The sequence below is a fragment of the Scyliorhinus torazame genome, chromosome 11 (assembly GCF_047496885.1).
Source record: "Scyliorhinus torazame isolate Kashiwa2021f chromosome 11, sScyTor2.1, whole genome shotgun sequence".
Classification (NCBI taxonomy): Eukaryota; Metazoa; Chordata; class Chondrichthyes; order Carcharhiniformes; family Scyliorhinidae; genus Scyliorhinus; species Scyliorhinus torazame.
This window is the reverse complement of record NC_092717.1, coordinates 190441105-190455710: the sequence shown is the minus strand read 5'-3', so window position 1 is coordinate 190455710 and position 14606 is coordinate 190441105. Positions and strand designations below refer to the sequence as shown.

The 14606-nt window shown below is 42.8% G+C and overlaps 1 protein-coding gene across 3 annotated transcripts in view; it reads right to left on the bottom strand.

Annotated features, from left to right (window-relative positions):
• The window catches only part of scap (SREBF chaperone), a 193613-nt gene that overhangs the window by 120190 nt on the left and 58817 nt on the right, over positions 1-14606 (bottom strand). The window lies entirely within an intron of this gene.

Genomic DNA, 14606 nt, shown 5'->3' with positions numbered 1-14606 from the left:
ACCTACGATGCACATCTTTGAACTGTGGGAGGAAACCAGAGCACCCAGAGGAAACCCACAGGCACGAGGGAACATGCAAACTCCACACAAGTCACCCAAACCTGGGTCCCTGGTGCTGTAAGGCAGCAGTGCTAATCATTGTCCACCATGCCACCGCCACATGTTAGATATACTGGTGAAAGCAGGCCAAATAATTTTTAAAAAGTGATCCACTGTCACTTGTACATTGTTTAATAGCGCATTCTTCCACATATGTACATTGTATCAAAAGAGACCAATGTTTAACTATAAATCCCTCTGTCAATAAAATGTGTTGAAATAGGGATTTTGTTACCAGTTCCCAGGACAAATAAATAAAAGATACATTGCTCAACTGAAGTTCACACCATGTAAAGCATACAAGAGCCTCTTACATCTGAAATTCCTTGACATGGTTACAAGAAAACAAGCCAATCATTATGAAATTTCTCTGTGCTTTAACATTTCCCAGAACATTCAGTGGATTAGATTAGTTGACAAGTCAAGGAAAGGAGTTTTTCTGGTCTCGTTCTTATAGATGGCTATGTGATAAAATTCTGTATTTCATTGTTAGTTCTACTTTTTTTATATCACAGCTTCCAAAATAAATTGTTATGCTAATGAAGGGTTACTGTACTTTCAACTTTTGGCTCAAATACAGTCTAGACGCAACAGTAACCTCTGCTTTGGCCAACAGTTCAAGCAATTCTTTGGACACCATAAACAAGGATCTTAAGTACACACTGGAAAATTTGCAATGAAACAATCATCCATGTTGTGGGTCGAGTCGGAATCACATTTTTGCTATTAATTTAATATTTTTAGTCTGTTATAGACATGCATTACATCCAATTTCTTCAGTCAAAACCTCCACCAGTGACATGGGATGTAGTTGCTAGCTGTAAATTACAGACATGAAACCGTTCAACCTATTGCCCCATTCAAACCAAAACCATTCCAACTTCAATCTTTCAATCGAGTATACAGATGATGCTGGGCTCCAGGTCATCGTCATCTCCTCCAAGGCATATGAGGAAATGGGCCTTTTGCTAAACAGTCAAAAAACTAAGGTCCTCTTTCAAACCGCTCTTACAGCATAGCACCTCCCCCTAATGATTAAGATCAACAGTGAGATCATGGAAAATGTGGACCATTTCCCAGATCTTCGATGAAGATAGACATAGATATTCATCATTGCCTTCAATGTGCCAGCTTAGCCTTCGGCCGACTGAGGAAAAGGGTCACTGAGGTGACCTTTGGGAGACCCTGGCTTGTCATCGGTCGAAATAGAGAAGGTTCATTTGGGAAGGCACCAAACGCATCGAAAGACTTCACTGGAAATCAAGGCGTCAGAACGAGTGCACAATCCGCCAAACTACTCATCTACTCGTCCCTCCAAACACTACCAGCCCTGCAGTCTGCTGGTTGCACACTCAACCTAGTCATCACTGAAGAGTATACAACATCTTCGACCTCTCCCTACTCCATTCAGATGTTCCCACCTTCTTCAAGAAGACCACTATCATACCGATGCCAAAGAACCACCAGGCAACTTGCCTCAACGACTACAATCCGGTTGGCCCTGACATCTATCATTATGAAGTGCTTCGAGAGGTTAGTCATGAGATAGTGTAGAAGCCAGCTATTTTCAATAGGTACAAGATAGCTAAGTGATAGGTAAAAGATTACATAACATGCCAATGTATCAAGTGCATCAAAGAACTATTCGCTAAACGCAAGGGACCAAATATCAGAATAATTCACACGAACCCAACTGCACAACTATTAGATGAACTCGAAATGAGATATCATTGAAATGTTACTGATCAATCAATTATTTGACTGTATTATTAACATATTGTATAATTTATTAATACGGAATTAGTATCAAATTTGATTAATTTATTAATTGTTTTATAATAATGATTCTTTACGAATTATAATAATTATTGCTGAAATGCTTGTAATGCAATGCTTATCCACTCTATTGTTTAAAACTGCAATGACAATATGAATGAGTTATTCTTTGCGCTTTTACCTATCCTATTGCATTAATAGTGTTTTTTATCTTGTGATAATATCTCACTTATTCTTTTGATTTATCAAAAGGGCCGACTGTAGAAGCCAGCTATTTTCTATAGGTAAAGGTGATAGGTAAAAGATAGCTATTTAGCATTAAGCCCCATGTCTATTAATTACCATTTTAAAACTCACTCATAACCTCAGGTCATTTCAAAACACATATTCAGCATGCAAAACATAGCTTCAACAGAGCACAGAAACAGATAGATTAAAACAGCATTCTTATTCAGCTAACAAAAACATTTGCAAGATAAAGTGACCAAGGACAGGGCAGGCTCCATGACAACAGCAGAGAACCTAAAGGAGCCATTGTCTTAACAGTCAAGTCAGCAATAATCCAGTTCAGGCTGCTTGCGATAACGGCACTGAATCGCATTCCATAGCACATAAGAATTCATTAATGAAAGATTTCAAGTTAATGTTGCACATTACAGACAGCTAAACGTCGAATCAAACTTATTTGATTCTCACCCAAACCAATTAGGATTACATAGGGGGATAGCTAAATGGCTAAAGACTGATATGATTTAGTATAACGGTGATAGTTCGTCCGGCCATATTCCATTCCGGAATCAATCTATACTTTGACTTAACTATTCGCTGTCTCTCTGTCTTTCATATTTCACTTTCTAACTCTGACTTTTGAAGTTATTGCAAGCTGTTTGCCGTAAGCAAGAAAATCATTCCTGTATTATTTGAAAGTTATATCTACAAATTGCTTCTGTTTGAGTCCTTTTGCTAGCCGGACTTATTAGAGAATAAGATTTAAGTGATTCTCAATTGTAATCAACTAGAGTCAATAAAAACAATTTTAATTTGCACCCGAGAAGTGTTAACTAGAATTTCGACTGAATTTTAGTATTCGCAAGTGCCACTAGATCTGCATGGTAGATCTCTACAGATAGCAATCTCTCTCCACTGTTGTAGCACTATACTCCATATGCTTCACCCGATATCTCTGTCTATGTATTTACATTGTGTATTTATCGTATGTCCTATGTTTGTCTTGTATCGAACAATCTGCCTGGACTTTACACAGAACAATACTTTTCACTGTATCTTGGTACACGTGACAAAAAACCTAAATCTAACCCTTCAAACTGGAGTGGATGCAAGTCATCCTTGATCATGGGGGACTGAAGAGGAGATTTATAGTTACTACTACTAATGTACTAGTACTGAACCGCTCGATATATTCTCTCAACAAAAGATTGGAAAGACAAAATCAGTAATTGTGCCAGTTTTTTTCACAACACAAATGGACTTAATATTGCTTGTTACTGAAGTCCTAGCAAAAACATTGAAGTTACTGTACAACATACCAATCCTCTTAAAATCTGAATGGACAACACAATGTAATTTTGTCTGGTTATCACTACATTAAAAAAGACAGACATCTGAGAAATAAGTGTATATACTGCAGTAGGTAAAAATCATCAACATCACCTGACCTGGAACAGTGCTGTAGTTGTTGGCTCCCAGAATAACCCAACTTCCAAATCACCTATATTTCCATCATTAATCTGTGACACAGTTCATGACAAACTCACTTATGAGTCAGAAGATTATGGATTCACAATCCTGTGCAAACTTGCTGTAAAATCTGAACAGACTCTGCAAGAAAGAACAGAGGAAGTGCTGCATTGTTGTGAAGCCATTTTTTGGACGAAGGTGTTAAACTGAGACCCTGTCTCTATCCAGGTGGATGTAGTTTTACTCAAATAAAAAAATGGGAATTCTCCTGTTGTCTTGGCCAAAGTTCATGCCTCAGCCAACATGATTAAAAGCTGAAATAAGCTTGCCTTTATTTATTGGATTTAGCTTAAAGTTATATGGTTAGCTATTATGCAAATTCTTTATCAGTAGAACCAACTAGTTTTGACAAGTACATATGTAAATGGAGAGTTTTAGGAATGAACTTTGCAGGACCAGATTATAAAATGTCATGTTGTCGCTAAGTTTCTAGTATTTGAAAATAAAACAGAGGGATGTGAAATGATCTTACATAAACTGCAAAACACCCAACATCATATTTTGCCTTTCCAGCCCCGAGCCATACAGAGAGGGATTTTTGAGCTGTATAACGAATTAAAAGAAATCTATTAAAATATATCAGTGTAAGAGTATTTGTTCTGTAGCAAATTGCTCCCAACATACTATAAGCTTAATGACAGCACTCAGGTAAATATCGTCAGTCTATGAAGGGACAAGGTAGGGGGAGGTGGGTGGCAGTGGTTAGCACTGATGCCTCATAGCGCCAGGGACCCGAGTGATAGCACTTGTATAAATATCGTGAATACATGAAAGGATCAGATAGGGGGAGGTGGATGGCATGGTGGCGGTGGTTAGCACTGCTGCCTTATAGCACCAGGGACCAGAGTTTAATTCCGGCCTTGGGTGACTGTGTGGAGTGTGCACTTTATTCCCGTGTCTGCGTGGGTTTCCTCCGAGTGCTCTGGTTTCCTCCCACAGTTCAAACAAGTGCAGGTTAGGTGGATTGGCCATGCTAAATTGCCCCTTAGCGTGCAGGTTAGGTCAGATTAGGGGGTTGTGGGACAGGGCAGAGGAGTGGGCAGGGTAGGGTGCTCTTTCAGAGGGTTGGTGCAGATTCGATGGGCCAAATGGCCTCCTTCTGCATTGTAGGAATTCAATGATTCTATGAGGTGGTGGAGTAGCAGTATTGTCACTGAACCAGAGATACAGGATAGTGCTCTGCGAACCTGGGTTTGAATCTGGAATTAAAAGTAATGACCATGAAACATTGCCAATTGTTGTAAAAACCCACCTGGTTCACTAATGGCCTTTAGGGAAGAAAATCTGCCATCCGTTACTGGTCTGGCCTACATAGGACTCCAGATCAACAGGAATATGCTGACTCTTAAAACTGCCCTCCAAAGTTCACTCAGCTGAAGGGCAAGTCGGGATGGGCAATAAATGCTGGCTCAGCCAGCAACACCCACATTCCATGAATGGATTGAACAAGATCATACTAGGATTCATTTGCAGACACATATTTATCTATATTGAAAGATAAATGAACAGAGAAATAGGAGCATCCTGACTTAATTGGAAATTTACTCAGCAACATTTCGGATTTGTATTGCAATCATCAAGAATCTTGTGCCGGGATATGATACACTTCTCCAATTGCACACCCAACGCCAACATAGTGCAACTTCACATCAGCTGTAGGATGGCCTGAAAGTCATGTCTATTCTGCGAACACGGTTCAACTGCTTATAATACGAGCTGTAAAGTTTAATATCCCTCTTCTGTCACTCATATTGTCTGTGATTGAGATGAGTAATTTAGAATAAATGGGCAGAACCTTCCTTTTCCCAAAGAGGGAGGTTTGACGGCTGGACCGTGAGGAAAATTGCAGATTTGGGCTTTGGGCCGACGAGTTTCCACCAGAACAACAGAAGCAGCTACCTGCCTGGCAGCGGCGGACAGCCAATAATTAGCAATTAGGGGTCTATGGAAGCGGACGGAGAGGACTCTATCGAAGTTTTGCCAGCCTTGCAGCCGTCTCTTGCTGAGCGCAGGGCCTGGCATCTATACAGCAGGTGGAGAAGAACGTCGGAGATGGCAGCACCAAGCCCCAATGCCATGACCACAAGCGGAAAGGCAAACAATTCCTACAGAAGGGTTTCCCTTCCACTCCATGAGGCCCACCAGCTTCTTCACTCACTATTATTAAATTTGATGCACACCTCAGAGGACGCCTCCATTTGGAAGCTCGGAGTCATCCAATTCTGGTGGGGCCGAAGACCTTCCAAGGCTGCAGTGCCATATTGAGAGCGTACTGTCTTACACTGAGATAAGCCTTCTTAGGTAGGCATAAAAGATAGAAAGCACTGTTTGAGGAAGAGGTGGAGAGTGCTTTCATTACCACCATCTATTTTTGACCAGCAAAGACATAATGGCCATTTTGTTATGCCCTTCTCCCTTGTTCCCCAAAAATATACATTTTAGTTTCTAGCTTCTGAAGAGTCAGATCACACAATGCTTAAATTTCCAGTGAAACCCAAGGCTGAACGTGGATGAGCACTGTTACACGAGGGAGATATTAGGAAATTGGGCTCAGAAATTAGATTGAAGATGGAGTCGGAAATTTAGTGATTAAACAGACAGAAGGCAAAAAACTGCTAGCATGGAGTCAGAGGGTTATACTCACACCTGGCTGAGTAACATTGTCCCAGTCAGACATAAACTTGTTAGTGGGAAAACATAGGACTCCCCAGATCCATTGTCCTTCAGGACACTCCTGTCTGACCAACAATTAGCCCATTACAGAGTCTGATGGCCTCTTTGTCCATCGATGGAAGGTCAGTTGCACATCAGTAGCATGGTTGCATTCTTTTGTATAAACGGGAGTGGGAATCAAACAGCTTAGTTAATGGTGATGGGTTCAAGTCTGGAAACCTGAAGGGGTTAATAAATCAGACAAGTTTATGCATAAAACCTACACAGGCTCTAAAATAAAATTAATCACTCACGTGGGTTGTTTGAGAAGCTTGAATTCCCACAAACAGAACAAGCTAGCAGAAAGCTGTTGCCACTACAACCGATAAGTCTCAAGGATCTTTGAAAATTATAGCAAGGTTAGGCAATAGGATGGGAGTAAGGGACACCAAAGATAAGGCAAACTTCTAATCTTATGTATGTCTGGTAATAATAAAGTGCAGACAGTTTACTGTTTGGCGATATTATATGTACATGCTTTAAGTGCGATTGAGTGGGCAGCATGGTGGCGCAGTGAGGAGCACTGCTGCCTCACGGTGCCGAGGCCCCAGGTTCGATCCCAGCTCTAGGACACTGCTTGCACAAAAAGGTTTGCACATTCTCCCCGTGTTTGCATGGGTTTCGCCCCCACAACCCATAGATGTGCAGGTTAGGTGGATTGACCATCCTAAATTGCCCCTGAATTGGAAAAAATGAATTGGGTACTCTAAAAATTTTTTTTTAAATTACGATTGGTAATTATACTTGTATGTAATGGATGAGCAAAGGGCTGCATGATAGCACAGTGGTTAGCACTGTGGCTTCACAGCGGCAGGTTCGATTCCCGGCTGGGTCACTGTCTGTGCGGAGTCTGCATGTTCTCCCCCTGTTTGCGTGGGTTTCCTCCGGGTGCTCCGGATTCCTCCCACAAGTCCCAAAAGACATGCTGTTAGGTCATTTGGATATTCTCAATTCACCCTCAGTGTACCCGAACAGGCGGCAGAATGTGACAACCTGGCTTTTCACAGTAACTTTATTGCAGTGTTAATGTATGCCTACTTGTGAGAATAAAGATTATGTAACCCTAGTTGTTAGTTGGGAGTGGGTGAATGGACATAAATAATTTCAAAACAAATATATTCTTTTGATTGGTGTATATTAATTACTTTTGATAACAGAGAAACGTATAATTGACCTGCATTTTCTGTGCTCAGGGAGCTAGCAAGTCATCTAGTGGGAGTAGAGAAGTTCATGAGTTGAAACTTTAACTTTATGAGTGTCATCTGGTTGGTTGGGGAGTGAAGGAGGCTATGAGAGAGAGAGAGAGACAGAGAGAGAGAGGCAAGGAGAGAAGGAGACAAAGCGACAAGAAAGAGAGAAAACAGAAAGAAAGAAATAATCCAGTTTTTGAAAATCAACCGAGGTCATGAAAGTTGCCACCGAGGCAGACTTTGAAAAAAGGTTCAAAATGAATTTCCCGAACAGAAGAAAAATTGCTTCGTTAAATGCAAGAATTGTCTTTGCCTGCCTCTATAAGTGGAAAGAGCACCCTACTTAAGCCCACGCCTCCACTCTATTTCCCCCGAAACCCCACCTAACCTTTTGGACACCAAGGGGTAATTCAGCTAACCTGCACATTTTTGGACTGTGGAAGGAAACTGGAGTACCCGGAAGAAACCCGCGCAGACATGAGGAGGAAGTGCAAACTCCACACAGTCACCCGAGGCCAGAATTGAACCCGGGTCCCTGGAGCTGTGAAGAAGCATTGCTAACCACTGTGCTGCCCCATGTCCATGTAAAGTTTTGTTTAATGGGAGCTAGTGTGTTACGGTTAAGAAACTACATATAGGGCAGATTCTCTGGCCTCGTTGCACTCTCTCGAAACAAGGCCGATGAATAATGGGAGATGGAAAACGAGAACCTTACCATGTGACAAACCATTTGTGATGCAACCGGCCCGCAGGGCAAGCAATCACTAATCACTGCTTTAGCTCTACTCCATATAATTAACGTGAGGCACCCGATATCCAACGGCCTCCTGTCATTCAGTGGCCTCCCCTGCAAGGGGTTATGCTGGCACCGATTAGTACTCCTTTTGAAAAACCTGAACCTGGTGGATATGCTATGGGAGAAGAGGAGGTGAGCAGCCAGCTTTGTTCACAAGCAATGAGCCTGGGGGCAGTGGGCATGCTCGGGAAAGAAGGCGGAGGTGTGTGTGGGTCCGCCATGCAAACCCCTGGGCCGCGTGTTGCCATCCCGGGGACAAACCAGCCCCTGCCTGTCTGTCCCACCAACAACTCCCTCTGACCGGGGAAGCCGCTGGCTGAAGGTTATTGCCAATACACTAGTACCCCACTATCCCCTCCCTGCCCTCCACTTCTTACTCTCCTCCCACCCTCTCCCCCAGTGATCCTCGATGTGCTTTGTCTTCCTTGCTCTACCACTACGTCTAGGTGTGTCCACAGGATGCACATCAGAGGTGGAGGCAGCCAGCTGCTTACCACGCTCCATGGCTTTCGAAGCCACTGACGGGCATCCATGCTGTCCGGTGTAGGTCGTTGATGTTTTTGCGGCTCGGGAGGCTAGTCCTGCTGCCCGAGCTTACAGCCGCTTCCACTTTGCCCCAAGCAGCACTGGCTTGGGACATCCTTCCTGGCCTCCACCACATCTAGGAGCCTCCTCAGGTCCACATCCCCAAACCTTGGGGCCGGTTGTCTTAGCGCCATGGCTGCGAGCTGAGTGGGTTGGTTGTGCAAGTGCTGCTCAACCTGGTTAGCAGGATAGGGGGTGGGGCTTGTGAGCACAGCGCCGGCAAATCAGCTGGCGAAACCTTCATTTCTGACGTGAACCAGTGAGGCCTCGTTAAGTGGACCAATCAAATGTTGGATGACATTCCCGGGCTTGCCTGGCCGAGCATTGGGAAGCTCACCACTTAGAAATCTTCGCGGAGAATCGTGCCTGTAATCTGTTGTTGTTAGGGTTGAAATTAAAAAGTTTCAATATTGCATTTTTTAAAAAAAATAAAGTTTGTATTATCTTATATTATCACTCCTGAAATGAATCTACCTTTGCGCACTGCCGTAAAAAGTTTAAAAAGTTGCGGCTCTGGTCCAATCTCTTGGCCACGGCTAAGCGCTAACCAGACATTCATAACAAATTGGGGGCTCTGTATTCTGATGTACAATTCCTTGTTTGGCTTGGGGTTATCGAACTTAAAGACAGTGAGTGCGTGTGGATTGACTGCATTCTTTCTAGGTTTGAAATATTGAACAGGGAGTCACTGGAGAGGACTTTGCAGTTGAAAAATGTGTCCTGCGGGTGGAAGAAATCACTTACAAGGAGAATTGCAGTTGAAAAAGGTGTCCTGGGGGTGGAAGAAATCACTTACAAGGAGAATTGAAAGCAAACATTGAGTTTGGCAAAGAAACTGCAGTTAGTTGTCAAAAGGGACAAAAACAGCAGAGATAATACAAGCCATGGCTCAATATTTAAACTTACCAGTCTAACCCATTAGAAACGAAAGAATTGGAAATGCAGCAAAAACTGAGAGAAATGGAGATTGTAAATGAAGCAAAAAAAAGTTTTTCCAAAGGGAAATGGAAAGGGATATGATTGAAATGAAAAGGGACAAGATTAGCAAGACAGATTGGCAGAGAGACAGAGACAAAGTGAGAGATGGAGACAAAGAGAGAGAGACAGAGACAAAGAGAGAGAGACAGAGAGAAGGAGACAAGGAGAGAGACAAAGAGACAAGGAGAGAGACAAAGAGAGAGACAAAGAGACAAAGAGAGAGACAAAGAGAGAGAGAGACAAAGAGAGAGAGAGACAGACAAAGAGAGAGACAGACAAAGAGAGACAGACAAAGAGAGACAGACAAAGAGAGAGACAGAGAGAGAACGAGACAGAGAGAGAACGAGACAGAGAGAGAACGAGACAATGAGAGTGAGAGAGAGCGAGGTAGAGAGAGAGGCAGAGAGAGACAGACCGAGAGAGAGACAGACAGAGAGGGAGAAAGAGACAAAGACAGACAGAGAGAGAGACAGACAGATAGACACAGAGAGAGAGAGAGAGAGAGAGAGAGAGAGAGAGAGAGAGAGAGAGACAGATAAATTAGGTTGGCATGGTGGCGGTGGTGGTTAGCTCTGCTGCCTTGGAGCGCCAAGGACCCGGGTTCGTTCCCAGCCCCGTGTAATTTGCTCTTCTCCCCGTGTCTGCATGAGTCGCACCCCTACAACCCAAAGATGTGGCTGGTAGGTGAATTGGCCACATTACATCGCCCCTTAATAGGAAAAAGAATTGGGTACTCTAAATTAAAAAATATATTTAAAATTGAAAAGGAAGGGGCGGCATGTGGCACAGTGGTTAGCACTGTGTCTGCGGCGCAGAGGACCCGGGATCGAATCCCGGCCGTGGGTCAATGTCCGTGTGGAGTTTGCACATTCTCCCCATGTCTGCGTGGGTTTCACCCCCACAACCCAAAATTATGCAGGTTAGGTGGATTGGCCACGCTAAATTGCCCCTTAATTGGAAAAAAAATAATAATTGGGTTCTCTAAAATTATTATTATTTTTTTTTTTTTTAAACTGAAAAGGGCCCAGAAAATTAAGCCACCTGTGTATATTGATGGTTCATTTTCTCTCTAGGAAGGGAGGTGTTACACAAAGGAGATATTAAGAAATTGGGTCCAGAAATGAGATTGAAAATGTAGCAGGCAATTTAGGGGTTAAACCGAGAGGGGGAAAAACAATTGCTAGCACGGAGTCAGAGGGGCACACTTTCTCTCTCTGTCTCTCTTTCTCTCTCTGTCTCTCGGCCACACTTTGCCGAGTTACATTTTTGGTGTATCCAATTCATTTTTTCCAATTAAGGGACAATTTAGCGTGGCCAATCCATCTAGGCTGCACATCTTTGGGTTGAGGGGGCGAAACCCACAAACACTGGGACAATGTGCACCGTGATGCAGCAATGCTCGCCACTGCGCCACCGTGCTGCCCTCTGGCGGAGTTACATTGTCCCAGTAAGACTTAAACTCGTCAGTTGGAATACACAGGAGTCCCCAGATCCATTGTCCTTTGAGACAAACAAACAAAGAACAAAGAAATGTACAGCACAGGAACAGGCCCTTCGGCCCTCCAAGCCCGTGCCGACCATGCTGCCCGACTAAACTACAATCTTCTACACTTCCTGGGTCCGTATCCCTCTATTCCCATCCTATTCATGTATTTGTCAAGATGCCCCTTAAATGTCACTATTGTCCCTGCTTCCACCACCTCCTCCGGTAGCGAGTTCCAGGCACCCACTACCCTCTGCGTAAAAAACTCCTGTCTCACCAGCCATTAGCCCATTACAAACTCTGATGGCCTTTGTCCATCAATGGGAGATTTGAGAAGGCAATCAAACAGCCTCCATCCTATCCCCATAACCCAGTAACCCCACCTTAACCGTTTGGACACGAAGAGACAATTCGGCATAGCCAATCCGCCGAACCTGCACATTTTTGGAACATGGGAGGAAACCGGAGTACCCGGAGAAAACCCACGCAAACACAGGGAGAAAGTGCAAACTCCACAGACAACGGAGGCTGTAATTGAACTCTGGAGCGTTCAATTCCCGGCTTGGGTCACTGGCTGTGCGGAGTCTGCACGTTCTCCCAGTGTCTGCATGCGTTTCTTCCGAGTGCTCCGGTTTCCTCCCACAAGTCCCGAAAGACGTGCTTGTTAGGTGAATTGGACAGACTGAAATCTCCCTGTGTACCTGAACAGTTGCATAGTGTGGCGACTAGGGGGTTTTCACAGTAACTTCATTGCAGTGTTAACGCGAGCCTACTAGCGACGCTAATAAAGATATCATGCGATTGCAAGTTAGGTGATTTTCTTTCTTCAATCTTCTCAAAAATGAAATCTTAAAATGGTACTTTTTGGCTCCCCTTGATGATCACTCCTTTGTAATCATCTCTCTGTGTTTGGAGATGTTCATAAGGACCACTATTCAGTGCAAATTTCTGTTGTGGAATTCAGTTTTATTTATTTCCACCTTAAACAAACAGGTTTTCAAGTTGGTTATGTCGGGATGTGTAGTCCCAATATGTGCAAAAACAGAAGACATGGATTTAGATGTAATTTTCCATTTAATTAAGTTTCTTGTCATTGCAGGAGAAGAGCAAAGAGCTTGTTTAAGGAACTGGGCAGAGCTTAGAGAGAAAGAATCCGGTTTTGAACAGGTACAAGAGAAGGCTTTGAAAGTCAACCGCGAGAGATCATGAAAGTTGCCACCCAGGCAGACTTTGAAAAAGGGTTCAGAACGAATTTCCCTAACAGAAGAAAAATTGCTTTGTTAAATGCAAGTTCTGCCTTTGCCATCTGCGTAGGTGGAGTGAGAGCTGCATGTTCATGTAAAGTGCTGTTTAATGGGAACTGTTAAGGTTAAGAAACTGCACGCAATCTGTTAGTTAGGGCTGAAGTTTAAAAGTTAAATAGTGTTTTCTTTTGATTTTGTTTTAAAAAAGTTTGTTAATAAAATAACTATGCCCTATTTCTTACATCATCACTCATGGAACAAAAACTTGTGGCTATGGTCCAGTCTCTTAGCCACTGCTGAGCACTGACCAGGCATCTATAACAGCACACTAAATGATACAGCTCCTGAACTGGTACGGAGGTGTCCAAGTTTCAGATGAATCCAAGCACAGGATTGCACGATGATCTATCCAAAAGAGTGATGTTGCAGAATAAATTAATCTGTCTAGATTTAGCAGCGACATTAAAAAGAACATTTCTCAACCAGCTAGTTACTTTTCTCTGGATATAGTTCAGAATTTTCTAAACCAAGTTTATTTTCCTCAAATAAACAAGAATGGTATCACCAGACAAACTGGGTAAATGAACTCAACAGAGTAAACAAAGCAATTTGAAGTGGAAGGTGGTGGCTGCTGAGTGCTTTGCATAAAATAATTAATTATAGATGGAGACTTCCACTATCTTTCAAACTGTAACATCCCAAGATACTGTTTGCTCTTTTTCACCACTGCTCACATTGCGTTGATAGATTAAGTGTTTGTTCCATTTTCGCAAATTCAAATCCTCCAAGTAATTGTGATCGCCCGGAGGTATTCTTTTAACAAATTATATTTATATACCACATTGAACAGAATAAAGCACCTCAAGGCACTTCACACAAGTGTTATAAAGCAAAACTAAACATTAAGCGGTGTACAATGATATTAGGGAAGATAGTTAAACTTTTGGTCAGAGGTAGTAGGTACTGCCTCACAGCTTCAGGGATCTGGGTTCAATTCCGGCCTCGGGTGACTATGCAGGGTCTGCATGCTCTCCCTGTGTCTGCATGGGTTCCCTCCGGGTTCTCCATTTCCTCCTACAGTCCAAAGATGCGCAGGTTAGGTGGATTGGTTATGCTAAATTGCCATGTCCAGAAAAAGGTTAGGTGGGGTCATTGGGTTACAGGGATAGGGTGGAGGGTGGTCTTAAATAGGGTGCTCTTTCCAACGGCCAATGCTCTCGATTGGCCAAATTGCCTCCTTCTGCACTACAAATTCTATGACTAATGATTCTAAGGAGCATCTCGAAAGAGATGAAGCAGAAAAATTGCAGAAAAGGGCCTACTCATCTGAAGGCGTAGCCATCAATGGTGGTACGATTGCAATTGGAGATGCATAATAATGGAATGTTTTAACTTCCACGCTCAAAAGAAGCTATGAGAGATAAAGCCCTGTTCCTTACTAGGTTATCCCTCTTACTTTATTGTTCCTTTCTCCATTTTCTTTAGTGGTTGACACACTGGAATTTGTCAGAGTTCTTCCCATTTTCGCCAAATCTCACTTGTCTTTCCTGAAGATGTACTTTATTATTCTCTTTTGATGAAATATAATTTTGAACAATCGAGTTCTGAAAAATCATACCATTGCTGTTGCCTGTTTTATAAATAGGATTCCCCCCCCCCCACCCCCCCAAACAGCAGAATTAAAATCTAACGGTATCTAAATTGGCAAAACCAACTTTACCATGGCAAAGGTAACTTATTACAGTGTAAATGTAAGCCTATTTGTGACAATAATAAAGATTATTATTAAAGACCGTAGTTACTCACTAAAATGCATTAGAACTAACGACATCAATCCAACATAGTTAAAACAAGCTTTCATTTGGGAACAATACATAGAAAACAACATATGGCTAGTTTACTTGGTTTGCTTTTTGTACGCGTATATATGCACAGGGGCGGCACAATAGCAGTGGTTAGCACTATTGCTCTAAAGCGCAAGGAAC